The sequence below is a fragment of the Poecilia latipinna genome, unplaced genomic scaffold, assembly GCF_001443285.1.
Source record: "Poecilia latipinna isolate Pla-1442-1.1 unplaced genomic scaffold, P_latipinna-1.0 Scaffold2040, whole genome shotgun sequence".
NCBI classification, from domain to species: domain Eukaryota; kingdom Metazoa; phylum Chordata; class Actinopteri; order Cyprinodontiformes; family Poeciliidae; genus Poecilia; species Poecilia latipinna.
In genome coordinates, this window is record NW_015114656.1 from 94,627 (window position 1) to 105,475 (window position 10,849).

Here is a 10,849-nt window from a genome sequence, read left to right on the forward strand (position 1 = left end):
ACAATTGAAAAAAATAAAATAAAAACATTTTTTTAACAAATTGTTTTTCCTACCTTCTTTTCATGCCTTAAGAAAATAAATAAAAAAAAATTTGAAAAAAATTTGGACACAAAGGATCATAATTCATGGATGAAAGGGTTAAAAGAGGTTTATTGTTATTTTCCCTCACATTCATTTATGTACATGAGTCAGTTATGACAAAGTGCCTGTTAATAATTTGACTGACATGATGTTTGTGATGGTATTTCTCAGCATTTTGGGGAGGATAGTCAGCAAACTAAGCCGCAAGCAAATTATTCATCACTCTTGTTAGCATTCTGCAGTTCTTGCACAACTAACTTATTTCTCTTCATTTTCCAGGAGTTTCTTTTACAAGTCCATCTGCTTCAGTCTTAACAAAAAAAAAAAAAAGAAAAAAGAAAAAACTGAAAAGTGACACTGCACACAATCCTGAACATGCCAGTGAAACACGGTGGTGGCAGCATCATTCTATGGGAATTGCCCTTGTTCAATGTGAACAGTGAAACTGGACGGAGTTGATGTGGAAACAGATGGAGCTAAATACAGCTCAGAGGAAAACCTGCTAGAGCTATATTTATTTAGATTGAAGCAAACGTGTGTTGGAACGACATAGTCAAAGTACAAGCATATTTACAGTTAAGATGGCAGGACTTGAAAATAGTAATTCTTGTTTTTGTTTGACTCTGGCTCCGTGTGGGCCCTTTGATTTTTGGAAGTTTTGATTTCATCAAAACTTCATCATCCGCTCAACGCCTCTGCTGCTTTGCATTCTGGTCCTCTCTAAACAATACATTATGACAGTGCCGCACTTTTCAGATTTCTATTTTAAAAAAAAACAAACAAAACAAGTAAAAAAAAAAAAAAAAAAAAAACATTAACCACATTCCTTCTATTTTGCAATTATGCACAACCTTGCGTTGGCCTGTCACATAATACTCCCAAAACGTTAAGGTCTGAAATATTACACAGTCTAAGGTGTATAAATAGTAATAAAATTAAGAGAATACTCCTGTGATTTAATTCTGTAATATTTTATTGTAAGTTTCATTTATCTTCAGCTTAGTACTTTAATCAGTTTTTTTAATGAAGCATTTTCTTTAGTCTTAGAAAGACATTTGACACTTTAACACACTGCAAACAGACACTATTTTACTGCTCAAATCAGAGGCAAAAATCCAGATTTTTGTCATTTTCCTGCAACACAAGAGCAGTCTGAACCAAAGGTTTATAGTTTTAACATTTTGTTTTTTCCCACCAGATTCGATAGGTTAGGTCAAAAAGTCTCAACGAATTGTGAGCGCCTCAGCTCTGGAAAAGCGGAGAGACAGGGTCAAGGCTGGTCATTTTCTGGATGTTGCCATCATCCCTGGACTGTAGACATAAAGAAGTCCAACCGTAAAAAGTGAGTGATTTGTGGCTCCCTGTCAGGCTGGGATGTGGAATGTCAAATGACACCCAGTTCCCAGTGTGAGAAGAGGCAGATCAGACTGGTACACGGCAGTAAAATGCAAAGAAGGAACACATCCGTTCCTCTGTTTTCCCACTGCCTCCCCTGACTGGCCGTCCGTCTGAGAATTTACGCTTCATTTGGTGCGGTGCAAAAGACGACTCATGATAATTTGACCTTATCCATATTTCTACGCTGTTTGCTCCTTGGATTCACAGCCACATGACATTTTTAAAGTTCTTTCTAGCCAGAAGGCTAAAAGAATGTTGAAAATTTGGAGGGTTTTTTTAGACATCGATAAGTGCTTGTTTTCTTGTGTCCTTCTGGCAGCGAGCATGCTGCATTCCACGCTGCTGCTTAGACGTTGTTCCTCAGATGAGAATGCAGAGACAACTAGTGAGTGCTGAAATAAATAAATAAATAAATAAATAAAAATATAATAATAATAATATTAATGATAAATCTTTCTCCACCTTTTGAAAATGTCCAGTAAAACTGGACTGCAAACCACGCAAGAAACGTTCCGATGTTTCCAATTTGTGACTGAGGCGTCCATTTACTGATGCAGAAGATTTTATGCAGCTATGTTGTCCATTAGCATCGTGATGAAAAGAACTCAAGAACACATGTGCTGTATTTGTTTGGGCATTTCGGCCAGTTCAAAGAATGTGCTGAACGTTCCAGATGCTTTAATGTTTTCCACATTTTACCATGTTTCATGACGTGTTAAAATGACTTCTAGTCCTTTTATTTCACAGTTTAATATGTTATCCTTCGTAAAACAGCAAAAAAAAAAAAAAAAAAAGTCCTAACATTGTCATGAGAGTAGACCTTTCCAGGCGTTTGATATTTCCTCCTGAAGTTCTTCTTGTTATGGGGCAGAAATATTCAGGCTCAGTCAGTTAATTTCTCTTTGATGAAGAACAGCTTCTGTCTGGATGCTGCAAAAAGTCGAGTGAAAAAAAAAGAGAAAAGAAAAGAAGTGATTTGACTGATTGCCTGAATGTTTTCTGTTCTCTACACAAAGGGCCAAATTTATTTCAACCATTAGGTTGCTGGATTCCTGCCTGACTGAGGTCCTTCCTGCACATTTACTGAGCTGATTGGTGTCTGATGTCTGGACTGGTATTGATCCCAATGTGTGTGTGTGTGTGTGTGTGTGTGTGTGTGTGTGCGCGCGTGTGTGTGTGTCTGCGTGTTCACACGATCTTGTCTCACAATATCATTTAGAACAGATGGCCTCAAATCAAGATGACAAAGATTTGATGATGTGGAGAATTGTGGGAAACTCAAACCTAACTATGTGATCAAAACTTCTTTTTTCTACAACCATAAACTTTAATGCTTTTTTTTGTTCGATTTTATGGGGCTAGACGAAAGGATCAACAACGTTTGTAATTGAAACATCCATTTCACCCTCAGTCTAGCTAAATAAAACTTGTCTCGGCTCGGAAATGTTACATCATCTTTTGAAAAAAAAAAATAAAAAAATAAAAAAGACTGCTTATAACTTTTTGATAAGCATCTATGAAGGACACCTGTTCCCATGTTTAAAGAACAATCATTTTATTTCTAACTTAGGATTTTAAAACAAAGAAAGATGCATACATTTTTTGTAATAAAGTGAGTGGATACATTTTCTTTTATGGGATGTAGATATTTGTAAAAAAAAATGCTATAGAAATCCTTTGTGAAGTCAAAGTTCTTCTTTTTGTGCACAATCTTGGTCTAGAAAGAAGATTCTAAAAAAAGCAAATACTGTCCAACCTAGCAATAAAGAAAACAATTCTTTTTTTGCCAGTTATTTTTTTGCCACTTGTGGCTGCAAACCCCTGGGCTTGACCAACACAGTACAAAATTCAGAAATGGAAGGGAAGTGATGCAAAATTTTACAATTTTGTGACAAAGAAAAGTCTGAAAAGTTTATTCTAACCAAAATAAAGCAGCACGGTTTTTAATCCTGGAAAACCTGGACACCAAAAAACATGAAAAGAAAAGAAGAGAAAAGAAAAGAAAAGAAAAAAAAGAAAAGAAAAAAGTTCTACTATCGTAGACGGTTTTATACTTTAGAGATGAAAATTTAATGCTTTCAGACTGTTTTTGATGTTTTTAGTGAGGTTTTATGAAAATGTTATATTAAGTATGTTGTATAAAAATTGTATGTACATAAAATTTGAATATAAATTTTACTTCTTTTCTGTGTAATTTGTTCTCAGTCAGCCAAAGTTTTTCCAAATTGTGGTGTGTTGTGACCCTGTGGTCAGAGCTTACACTCTGATCCAAAAGGGTTTAATCTCTAAGTTTGAATTAAAAATACAGACGAAAAATTAACATTTGTACACATTTTTTGCTTGGAATAGAGATGTTGTTATATTAAAATGCTTACAGCTGCCTATTTTAGTAGCTCAAATACCAAATATACTTTAATATGTGTTATAGCTCAAATACCAAATATACTTTAATATGTGTTAACAAGTACAGATGTTAACACAGTCAATAAGAGGTCGTTATCTGCACCCTTAGGGGTACCGTTCATCAAAAATAAACAATATTCCTGCATTTGCTGCTTTACAAATGCCATTTGTGTCAAGTAGTATTAAACCTAGCTCCCCAAACTATATTTTCTTCTGAATGTTTGGTAATGTTTCACTATAAGGTACACAAAATTTGATTAACTGCCAGGGAATGCTTTTGCAACTAATCATGTACTAACAAATAGCTTACTAGTACTCACTCACTGATGTGACTTGGTATGATGCTTCACTTTACTTTAGTGAAGCATCATACCAAGGCACTGATTACGCAATGATTGGTTCCTCACTAAGTACTTGAGCAAAAGAACCAGACAATGATTTGCTACTCAGTAAGTGATAGACAGTGACAAAAGTACAAAAATATACAATTGCTACTGTCTTCCATTACAAAAAACCGTGTTTCCAATATGATCAATAATCACCAGGAAACATATTTTTGACAATTACAACCTTATTGGTTCTGGGTTTATTCAGAACTAACATGGAGAATTTCTCCTCTATGTCTGTGGTAACCAGCCAGTCGTCTCTTAATAAGGCTGGACTGTGTGTTTCCCAGTAAGTACTGGTTAACAAGGCTGGACTGTGTGTTTCCCAGTAAGTACTGGTTAATTGTGCCCATTAGTACATGATTAGTTACAAAGACGTTAATCAAATTTGGTGTATGCTCTTCTAAAGTGTTACTTAGTAAATTTTCTTAAAGGAATTAATAAACAGTCTGATTTTTTCAGAGTACTTTGGATTCACTTTACACACACAAAACAAATCCTCAAATAGTTGAATTGACGAACAGCAAACCTGGCTGGGTTCCACTGTATTAGGCCTGAACTTTGACTGGACCATTCCTGTCCATTCACATTGCTTTGATCCAAATGTTTGGTCTCTGAGCTTCTGTAGGTTGAACCTCCACTTCAGCCTTTAATCTTTTGCAGCCACTAACATTTTATTTTATTTTTTTAATCTGTCTTTAGTGGAAAGGGCTAAGATATTAAAAACAGTTCCCTACTTTGTGCTGGTCTGCCTCATTAAATGATAATAAAATACACAAGCATGCGGTTTTCACCAGACAAAATGGGAAACATTAAAGGGTTACGATTGTTTTAGTAATGTGCCATAAATCCAAACAGCACATCACCTTCTACGAAGGAGGTAAACGCTTCCCCGGCTTCTTTTCCACGGAGCAGCCAGGCTGAATTCTGATTTGCGGCTGAATGAAACGCACTGCCTTCAGCTACATGGGAGAGTTACGGCACAGCGGTGTTGTGATTTGTTGCAAGTCATAACATTCGGAAGGTTTTTGAATTTGTCCCCTTTGCGGGCACTGGCTCCCTCATTTAAAGAGGAAACGGTTAGAGTGCTTTATAGCTGCTGCTTAGTGGTGGGAATATAAAACAGGCATTCTTCAGTGATGGTGGATTTTTGTGTTTTTGGTTATCTTGTTTCTCACACGACATTAAAATCCTCCATCAAATTATGTTCTTCGTCTTGCATGAAGCCCAAAGGAAAACCTGATGAGCGCAGTTAGATTTTAAAGAGAAAGTTCACAGCAGCTGTTAGACATTATGGGCTCAGTATGCCGCCTTTGCTGCATTGCTAATAGACTTTGAGCCAAACTTTTAAGTCTTAGAATATTTTCTTCACATCAAGCTTTAGATTCAACATGAGCATCATCTGTACAGGAGTTTGGCAGTGAGCTGCTTCAGGAGACAAGAACTCTTGTTTACATTCATACGTTTGATTGTACTTCTGTTTCTTCATCCTGTTCTTCTTGTTCTTCTTCTCCTGCATTCATTTGCTGAGGTTGCTGAGGTGTCAGGCTGTTATGTTAGATATTATCCATTGTGTAAATATGTTGTTGAACATGTATACAGTCGGTGAGTAGCTGCACAATAGGAGTATGACAAATGTAAAAAAATATTATACATTTAAACAACAACAATGATAATGAAAATACTTCCCTTAATATTATTATCAATAATAATAATAACCTTACTAAATAAATAAATCTCAATGCGAAATGGCCAAGAGCGACAGCAAACAGAAAGATGTGAAAATGGGATTTTCATAACTACTGAAGTTAATATAGTTACTTGATTGAGCTATAAAATGGCTCCGTGTGCCTGGAAAATACGTAGTACTGCCCCTTTAAGAATCATTCAACTTGAATGTTGTCTAATCTTTTCACTCCAATATAAATCACACCCTAGAAAATCAAAGCCATTGTTCGTGACAAAGATTTTCAGTTGTCAGAATGTCTCGCCACATCTTTCATTTCTTGGCTTTATCCTTCATGTAAAAAGTGCTGAGTTATCTTTTTACATGAAGGCTAAAAGCAGGAGAGCTGCTCAGTCACTGAAGCATCAACACACTGGGATCCCTGTCGATTCATCTCATGCATTCCCTGTTGGACTCAGGACTCCTCAGCTCCAGACGGAGCCGTCCTGAAGGGCCCCTTTTGCATATCCACATTTTATCACTTGGTCTGGGAGCAATTTTGATATAAATGCAATAAATATAAAATGTACTTTACTTAATGTTTGGAGCGACCTCACATCACAAATTGGACAAAGAAAACCAGTTAAACAAACAGATATCCGCTTTCCAAACAGTGACTCAGTAAGATGCTGGGCTCCGGAGAAGATTGTGGGAAAAAGAAACATAATGAAGCAGCTTTTCCCTGTCTGGACGAGGCCGTGGCTGATTTCCATGTTGACTCGATAAGGTGGAGCAATATAATAAACACAGGATTACTTTCTGTATTGCTTTTTGCATAATTCTATAATAAATTTCACGCCGAACATTCGGGAGGTAAACAGTATCTGGAACCTTCATTTAAATGTTGTAATCTGAGAGATATGATGTGAACATAGGTCGTAGAGAAAGCCTTGAATGTTGTAGATAAGATGCTGTTTCAGTGTTTTACAGAGCATTGCAGAATGAGCCAGACACAGGGCATGTTGAAAGGCCCCACTCAGTAAATTAGAAGGTAAGATTGCGATTGTACTGTGCATTTCTGCTGGTGAAACTGATTAACCTTTAAAATTCACTTTCATCCTGTTACCCTGTAAAACGCCGGCCACACAAACACAATGACTCGCAGCTGATTTGTATTTCGGGACCGTTTAAGAGTGAGAAAGTCTCTCTCCGGGCTGAATGGGAAAGGTGAGTGCCAAGCAAACGCCGATGAATGAAACGCCATGATGTAATCTCGCCTCTTTACAATTGGCGGCGGTTAGGAGCAGATCAAGAGGCGGATGGGGTCAGAGTGTTTATGAAATGTGGACACAGAGGAGCAGAGCAGCGTGGCCTCACCTCACCCAGCGGCGAATCCGAGAAACAGGAGGAGATCGATTTTTTTTCCTGTAGATGATCTGCTTCGTACTTTACTGTCGTGACAAAGTGATACTTTTAAGATTATGCAAATGTTTCCTTTTTGTTTGAGTCAGTCTCAGGAGAGACCTGTGAAATCCTTACAGCTTCACTTGAGAACATTCGTGCACAAATCAGCATCACAAAGACGAAGGAACAAGCTGTCAGGCCACGAGGAAGGTTTGCAAGCAGAGCATCGTCTTAAAATAATGTTTCATGCTTTAAGCGTGACACTGGCATAACTAGTTTGCCACAAACCGTGTGAAGTACATTAGAAACATGCTGCAGGACACATCGTCTCCATGGTGAAACATGGTGGTGGCAGCATCATGCCGTAAGAACGCTCCTCTACAGCAGAGACAAGGAAGCTGACCAGAGTTGCAGGACTGTGGCACTCGAAGAATGGAGTTGCAAACCCTGGTTTTAGGTTACAGCATATTTTGTGTTTGATAATTGCTTCATAGATGTTCTATTTAGTCTGAGTTTGACTCATTTTGCAAAGAATAATGCATAAAACCCCCAATAAAACACACTGAAGTTAGAGGTTTTGACATGACGCGATGCGAGTAATGGGTCATGAACACACTGGAATGTTTTTATTAGCTCACTATCTGGTCTTTCGCAGTAACATTAGGTGCTAACAAGAAGAGCCAGCATGGTCAAAAACATACAGAAAACTGCAAAAAAAACAAAAACTGGGGCTGTTTTTAAATGAATGCAGTTCAGCAGCTGGATGGTTTTTCCCCTCCTTTGACTTCCAGTCTATAACAACCATCCTGGAAGAGGCCAAACCCAGCTATTAGCACACTTTATTCCTCTGCAGCTCATTCTGCCAAACTCCAAGACGGTTTGCGGTACAGTTCAACCTTTTGCAGCCACAGCCGATGTTAAATGGCAATTCAAATGTAATTTTTGGACTTATTAAGCTTTTTTTTTTGCGGTGAAATATGGAAGTGTCCGGACAAGAGTGACGGATGGAAGGAGTCCAGGTATACCCTGGCTGGGCTACCCGGGTACCAGAGGGGACATTTGAGAAATGCTTCTGGCTCCGAAAGAAAAAAAAAGTGAAAGAGACGTTTCTTTGCACAAACAGAGAAAATTAGTTGGTGGTAAAAGAACATTTAAAACAGGAGTTTTATGTAATCAACAAATGTCTGCTTACATGTTAGCAATCAATCTTCTCGCTCATGCTCCCTGCTGCTGGTCCATTTCTTCACCGTTTCATAAAACTGACTTTACCCACGGTCAGTATGTGAATTATTGAGCCTCACATGTAACACTCTCATGTCTGGGATGTCTCAGCTGTCGGTGCAAACGAGACGTGGAGCTTCTGGAAGCGGGGCTGCTCTATAAGTGGGCCCAAACGTCTACGGTCTCTGTCTTTAACTTGCTATGTGGAATGTTAACACGGCCAGACAAGAGCTGAGTCAGCAGACTACAGGGATTTATTTGTAGATGCAGTACTGTTATCTAGTCCAGTGTGAACTGCTCCTGGTAGCCTTTCCAGACTCCAGTAAGGATGTTATGTGTTTTTCCTGACAGAGAGGTGTTAGAATGCACAGCATATTGGGATTTGTTGCATATTTGGTGCCGCAGCTGCATAGCAACCAGATCCCGGTTGCTATGCCCGGTTAACTCCTGTCTGCTGCAGGAAGCGCCAGCAGCGGGGGATATTAGCATCAGAACTGGACCACAGAGCAACAGAAGAATGTGGTCTTGTGTGATGATTCTCATTTTCTTTTGCATCACTTGGCTATAGCTGGGTGCATGTCCAGCATTCCTCCATCTTGTTTGGTGTGGTTAGACTGCCAAGAAAGTCCTTATCTTTCCTTTTTGAAAGTTTCAAGTACACATATAAAAATTTAAATAAGCTCAACAAGCTTTATGTTTTACTATCATAAAAGCAATCAGTTTAAAATCTGAAATTATTTGACTTGTTTACATGATTTTTATTTCAATTGACTTCTTAAAGGGGCGGAAGTGTGTAAACCCTTTAGCGTTACGTCAAGTTATAATGTTATTCACTCATCAAAAACATACCTGGAGAGTTGCCTTCATTTGTTTCATGGATGTTTGAGAAATTCTTCACTCTCCCATGACAATCATCAAACTGTGCAAAGTGCTTGTTGGAACCGAGCGCCACCTCGGGGATGAAGCTCCTCCTCTGAGCTGCAGCTTACAAAGTACCGTCTCATAAAGCACCCCTACCCCACTCTGCTCCTTCAGACTAGTCAGCAACAATTAGCACATGGAGGGGCGATGTGATGACTTTCTGAAGGCGGATTTTCAGAAAGAGTAGGAGGCCCAACTTACAAAGTCAAATTACCTTTAAATCATGTTTGATAAATACAGTATTTTTTTAGAACAACTGAAGGCAACATAGTTGCTTTATAGTGCTATAAAATGTCACTATGTGCCTGGAAAATACAATTTACTGACCCTTTGCCTACTGTGATGAATGTATTTCTGAGTCTGAACTGAAAAAGAAAATAAATCAAATAAATCCACTGGTGGCTGATAATCGGAGGAGAATTAAGAAGTGTCTTAACTTGATCTGATGGTCAGACAGCAAACAAGATAAACACAACTGATCATTTTCAAGGGGGAAGAACATGGTCCAATCTACGATCAAAAACACTACCGACCTCAGCACTAGGTTTAGCAGAGGGTTTGAGTTGTTATTAATCTGAAATACAACACTTTCACTTGGAAACATTTCTTCAGGCTGGAATTGATGTTTTGGAGTGGACTGGCCAGAGTCCCGACTTCAATCTGATAGTAAGTCTGTGGAAGGACTTAAAGATTAGGGTGATGACACCAAGGCCTTCCATCCTCCGAGACTGGGAGCTCATCACAAAGGATAACGTGTCAAAATACCAGTGGAAGCACAAACAACATGTCACAGCATTAAGAACACTGACAAATTCATGCTATCATATTCAGACGCCACTGTGTAGAAGTGAATGTTTGAACATGAAGAGGAAGCATGAAATATGATAAATCATGATGTTTTTGCCACCAGATTAAAAGTAGCAGCATTTAAATATGCTGCACTGAGTAGTGTGTGTGTGTGTGTGTCTGTGTGTCTCAATTTGATTCTTGATTTAGCTCCAGGGACATGTTGAGTTGATTTACGGTTCTTTCACTTTTTTTAGGGAAAATCAAAGACAGGCTTGTGTTTTGCTGCCTTTTTTCCCCTCCATCATCCATCTATTCTGAATTTAACCGCTCCCCGCCTCCAGAACCCAATCTGTCAGCCAGTATGAATGAGTGTGGGAGACTTCAGACTGAGCCTCGGGTGGCAGAGCCGGACTTGGGTCACTTGGCGTGGGCGTAGGTTTGAAAACTTTGCAAGTAGCTTCCCTAATATGGCTTTCCAGCTTCGGGGCGAGGGAGCAACAAAGGGCCATTATACCAGACAGGACGTGTTGATTGTCTGCCTGCTTAGTGCCGAGCACGCTGGCAATGAAAATGATGGGGT